General features: G+C 43.0%; 1 long non-coding RNA gene across 1 annotated transcript in view; it reads right to left on the reverse strand.

Annotated features, from left to right (window-relative positions):
- The window catches only part of LOC116528954, a 29,324-nt gene extending 24,599 nt beyond the window's left edge, over positions 1–4,725 (reverse strand). Inside the window, exon 1 of the long non-coding RNA XR_004259303.1 lies at positions 2,849–4,725. This is a non-coding gene — a long non-coding RNA (uncharacterized LOC116528954). The remainder of the gene's footprint in view (positions 1–2,848) is intronic.
- Positions 4,726–6,000: the final 1,275 nt, after the last annotated feature.

Here is a 6,000-nt window from a genome sequence, read left to right on the forward strand (position 1 = left end):
CTCATTGCAGGTACCACTAGGGTGCTCCTGGACAATCAGTGCTTTTCAGCATGGCCCCTCTGAAGCAGCTGGCATCTCCCAACCAATCCCCTTTTAGAACTCTGTCTGATTTTCTTATAACACTAACCATTGCCAATACATTTAAAATTGAGCACTTGTTTCTTCCAGTTACTAATGGTTGCTTGGAGTGTTATATGGAGAGAAAAATTCAAGTTACATCCAGGACACTGTGATTGATTAATATGCCTGTCACCGGCCTGAAAAAGAGAGAAGTGGCACATGTTCTAGCCATTCACCGTCTTATATCACACATATTGATTTCTCTTATTTCTCTTTGGTTTCTCCTTTTTTTTCTCTCTCTCTATTTAGACACTTGATTTCTTCTTGATCCCTAATGAGGTCTAAATTATTGAGAGGACTAAATGAAGTGATATATAGAAAGCTCCTTGAATATGTTGGATACTGAATCAATAGCAACCAGTATTATCATCCTCAGTTTTCTATTGTCTTTGTAGATTTACTTCATTAGATGTCTGTGTCTTTTATTTATGCAACTTAGCCACTACCTTGGCTCCCAAGTCTACTTTTCCAGCCCCAACGACCATCTACACTTAAAAAAGAAGATAAGGTAGAGAATAAAAAGCAGAAAACTGTGCAAAGGATAAAGCAAAGACAGGAAGTCCTAGCCAGAGCAAGGACTCTGAGCGAGCACTCAGAGAAAGAAAAAAGTTTGATGATATGAGTCCATACCTAGAAATTTCTAAAGACTCTGTCAGAAGCCTCCTGGAACTGATAAACAAATTCAGTAAAGTTTTAGGATACAAAATTAATGTAAAAAAAGTCAGTATCATTTCTATACATTAATAATGTTCAAGCTGAGAGCCAAATCAAGAATGCAATCCCATTTACAATAGCCATACACATAAAAAAATACCCAGGAATATATTTAACCAAGGAGATTAAAGATCTCTATGAGAAGAACTATAAAACACTGCTGAAAGAAATCAGAGATGACACAAACAAATGGAAAAATGCTCCATGCTCATGGGTTGGAAGAATCCATATTGTTAAAATGGCCATACTTTTATGGTTGCCCAAAGAATCCATATTGTTAAAATGGCCATACTTTTATGGTTGCCCAAAGCAACCTACAGATTCAATGTTATTCCTATCAAACTATCAACATCATTTTTCACAGAACTAGAAAAACTATACCTTCATATGGAACCAAAAAAGAACCTGAATAGCTAAAGCAATCCTAAGCTAAAAGAAAAAAGCTGGAGGCTTTCCATTATCCAACTTCCAACTATATTATAAGGCGATAGTAACCAAAACAGCATCATACTGCTACAAAAACCAGTGAAACAGAATAGAGAACCCAGAAATAAAGCCATACACCTATCACCATCTGATCTTTGACAAAGTTGACAGAAATAAGCAATGTGAGAAGGACTCACTATTCAATAAATGGTGCTGGGATAGCTGGCTAGCCATATGCAAAAGAATGAAACCAGACCTCCACCTTTCACTATATACAAAAAGTAACTCAAGATGGACTAAAGATTCAAATGTGAGACCTCAAACTGTAAGAATCCTAGAAGAAAACCTGGGCAACCCCATTTTGGAAATTGACCTTGGGAATAATGTAGACTAAGTCGACAAAGAGTTAACAAGTGGGACCTAATTAAACTAAAGACAGATAACCCACAGGATGCAAGAAAATATTTGCAAACTATGCATCCAACAAAGATCTAATATTCAGAATCTATAAGAAACTTAAACAGTTGAACAAACAAAAAACAAAAACCCCATTAAAAAAGGGCAAAAGACATGAGCAGACACTTCTCCAAAGAAGACATACAGGCAGCCAACAAACATATGAAAAAAAATATTCAGTAGCACTAACAATCAGAGAAGTGTGAATCAAAACCACAAGGACGTATCATTTCACACCAGTCAGAATGGCTGTTATTAAAAAGTCGAAAGAACAACAGACGCTGGTGAGGCTGCAGAGAAGGGGACCACAGACACTGCTGTGGGAAAGCAAATTGGTTCAGCCACTGTGCAAGACAGCTTGAAGATTTTCAAAAAACATAAAATAGAACTACCATTTGACCCAAAAATCTCATTACTAGTTATATATCCAAAAGAAAATAAATCTTTCTTCCAAAAACACACATGCGCTTGTATGTTCATTGCAGCACTTTTCATAATAACAAAGGCATGGAATTAACCTAGGCGTCCGTCAATGGTGAATTGGATAAAGAATTGGTACATATACGCCACGGAATGCTATGCAGCCATAAAAAGAACAAAATCATGTCCTATACGAATCCTAGAAGAAAACCTAAGAAACCCAATGGGAGCAGCTGAAGGCCACCAACCTAACGCAAAAACAGAAAGCCAGATATTGCATGTTCTCACTTACAAGTAGGAGCTAAACATGGGGTACTCATGAACATAAAGATGGCAAAAATGGATACTGGGGACTACTAGAGGTGGGAGGGAGGGAGAGGAGAAAGGGTTAGAAAACAAACTATTGGGTACTATACTCACTACCTGAGTGATGGGATCAATCATATCCCAAACCTCAGTATCATGCAGTGTACCCTTGTAACAAACCTGCACATGGACCCCTGAATCTAAAATAAAAGTTGGAATTGTTTTCTAAAAGGTAAGCAAAAACAAAAAACTATAGAAGGTGAAATTATTTTCTCTTCTAGGAGCCTGTTCGTTTGTTTGTTCTCAACCAAACCAGAAAGCTTCAGAGGAAAGAACGATTTCAGAAAATGTGTTTTGCGTCTGTATGCTCTGGCAGAGGTAGGACTCCCATACCAGAAACACTGACGTCAAAGTGCTCTGACCTCTGCTCCACAACGTGGCCTCCTGATGACCTCACTGCCTGGCTTCCTCTCCTGTCTCTTGCCTTTTGCTCACCTGCTCTGAGCCTTCTTTGAGTGCCTCTCCAAGGCTAGAAAAGCCAGGCTAGGAGGAGAAACAGAAACGCAGAAGTACTAGTAGATCAAAACAGAGAGAAGAGGGGGAAAATCCGAGGAGGAGAAGCAGCTGCCAACAGTGGAGCCCTCCTCCTCCAAAGCCTCTCTCAGCCTCCACTACCTCACCTGCCTCTGGCCTTTGAGACACCAGATGCCATCCTGGCCGACCCATGGAGGAAGGGCTTTCAGCCCTCAGTGTCTATTTTCTGCCCCACAGGTGAATGTGAAAAAGATGAATTTTGCTTTTTTTATAGGATAGCTGTAATCCCACAGTGTCTCTTTTCTTTAAGCCAGGGGGCATCAGAAAGATTTCTGCTGGCCACAGATGTGGCTGTTGCCCTGGCTGTTCTTGATTAGTCAGAGCTCCCAGTGAGAAGGTCCTCGGCTTCACAGGCTCCTAGGTCACCACCTGACTCTCAGAAGAGGAGCCTCCCCTCCACGGTCTTCTCAGGAATCTCAGATTCTAGAAAACAAAAAGAATTCCCTCCTCACAGAAGGCTTACCCATCCCTGCTTCAGTTGGTTTCTAATACCAGAGCTGGGGCTTTTTCATGCTCAAGAGGTTGACTTTTTCACGGAGGATAATTCAACCCTTGTTTGGTTACCTGCAGGGTCTCCCTCCTGGGCCTGAGAGGTGATGGCTAGAGAGTGGCCCAGCCCTGCTGCCTCTTGGTCTCCTGGGGATGGGTCACTCAGGGTAATGGCTCAGCCTCAGGGCTGTAGCTCAGGCAAAAAGTAGCTGCCTCTGTGAGGCCAGGGACTGGGTGTGGATTCTGCAGTATCCCCAGTCTAAGGCTGTCAGCCCCTCATCCCGAATCGGAGCAGAAAACTCTCCCAACCATAAATACATTAGTTGCCTTGTTGCATTAAATTGCATTATAAAGAAATCCATTAGCCACCCTGAGCACTGCTCTCCTCTGGGGCGTTCCTGGCGCAAAGATATTTTATCTTTTTAATGAATAAAACATGCTGATTTCCTAAAATTAAAAAGTGTGGTGGTAATGGAGAATCCTCAGGAAGGATTCTGAAGCCTGTGCGCTGTGGAGCAGAGGACCAAAAATCCTGGCTGTGGGGCTTCCTGTATCTGCCACTGAGTGATGCTCCTTCCCCAAAGGGCCTTGCCTCTTCCTTCCTGGAGTCCACTGTGCTTCCCTGCCTGTCCCACATGGCAGCCCACCGACGAGGGAACTGCGGTTCACTGAAAAATCACTGACATGAGGCCAACCGAGTAATAGGAGAGAAAGCATCCTAATTCATTCAACGTGTATCCACGGAGGCTTCAGGATGAAGACCCGAAGGCGGGGAGGAGCTATCTGTTTTTATGTTTTAGCTTAACGAAGTGTGGGCAGCCAGGTAGAAGTCTGATTTGACAAAAGGGGGGATGATTTAATGTTAATAGACTGAGTCAGAAAATCCAGCAAGGCCTGTCTGTCTAGATTCTTCTTGGCCTCTCTGAAGCATCACTTCCTTCTGGGTATAGGGCAGGCCCTCTCTGGAATGGGGGTCTTGTGACCTACAGTCAAACCAGGTAGGTCAGATACATTCTTTATGGTCAGATTTCACAGATAATATATTTAGATTTTATGGCTGGCTTTGGAAAAGGGGTTCCGGTTTCTGCAACCTGCCTTGGGGAAGAGGGATTCTAGTCTCAATGGCTGGTCTTGGGAGAGAATGGGACTCAGAAGAGGGAAGGAGAAGGCCAGAGAGAAACTTTTGCTTCTGGGGCTGCTGCTGAGACCTTCCTTTTTGGGTTCTGTTTTCTGAGGCCCAACAGAGCCAGGCCCTATGCAGCAGGTGCTTACGAAGCTTCTACAGTCCACATCAGGAGAGATGTGGAAGCACGGTGCCCTGACCCTGCCTGTCTCCCCTCTGTTCTTGCTGGCTCTGGCTTCTCCCTCTCTCCCAAAAGTCCCAACTAAGTGTGAACTGTAATGAATAGCCATGGAGACAGGCCAACCCAAAAGCTAAGACCAGTCTCTTACTACGTTCAGAAGACACAGCTCCCAGCTAGATGCCACAGCCATTTTCCCAGAAGTGTAGAGAGACAATTAAACCTGGCTGTCAATGCTTTGCCCTTGGAAAAGCTAGAAACACGTGCTGGGAAAATAAAAAAGGGTTGGAGTTTTAGGAAAAAGAAAATTAAGTGCACAAAGCTGTGTACCTTTTGCCCTCCCTCCCCACCTCCTAGCTTTTTGCCGGGGGTGGGAAAAGCAGCGAAGGAGCTCTGTGCAGCGTGTGGAGCTTGAGCGAGGCCAGCTACATCATTTGCAGGACATAGTGCAATGAAATGTAAGGCTTCTTGTTCAGAAAGCAGGGCAAAGTGCTAAAATTCAAAGCTTTTCACTTTCTTCTGCAGTCTGTCTCTCTCTCAACTTGTCATGGAGTTTTTTATTTGCTACTTAATGTTGTTCTGAGTAAAGAAAAATTAGAATGTAAAATTATTAGCCCGAATTTTACCGTTCTACTTTAAATCGTGCAATGCCAGCTTTAAATGCAAATTTAAAAGCATTTAACTCATATGCAGAAGCCCTGGCATTACACAATTTGTATTTCATAGCTTGTACGTGCATACACATTCTGTCCTTTCCAGAACAGGGGAGATGCTGTCTTTATCTCCCTTTGTGACATTCGCACATTCTACTGACATTCTCTACCTTTGGCTTACTGATGAGTTAAGGAAGGACTGAAGACAAAAGAAACTATGGGTTGTGCTCTCTTTCTCTTTCTGTGTCACCATTTTCACTTAAGTGGTTGGTCAATACGAGGAATTAACTCAAATGCTATGTGCAAATGGGACAGGAAGAAATGGCGACATGCATTTTGCACACCTTGCTCTGCTCAGGTGCGTGCACTATTTCACAAAAGACAAGTGCAAAGACAAAATGATTGTGAATTTCAAGATGGTGACTGTAGACAATTAAGCCAAGCACCAGACCTTCTGAGCATCAGAAAAGATGCCCGATGTGCCATCTGGCCTCTGGCTGCAGCTTGCGAGGGGAAGCGCC

The sequence above is a fragment of the Sapajus apella genome, unplaced genomic scaffold (genome assembly GCF_009761245.1).
Source record: "Sapajus apella isolate SASKATOON/1434 unplaced genomic scaffold, GSC_monkey_1.0 scaffold61, whole genome shotgun sequence".
NCBI lineage: Eukaryota > Metazoa > Chordata > Mammalia > Primates > Cebidae > Sapajus > Sapajus apella.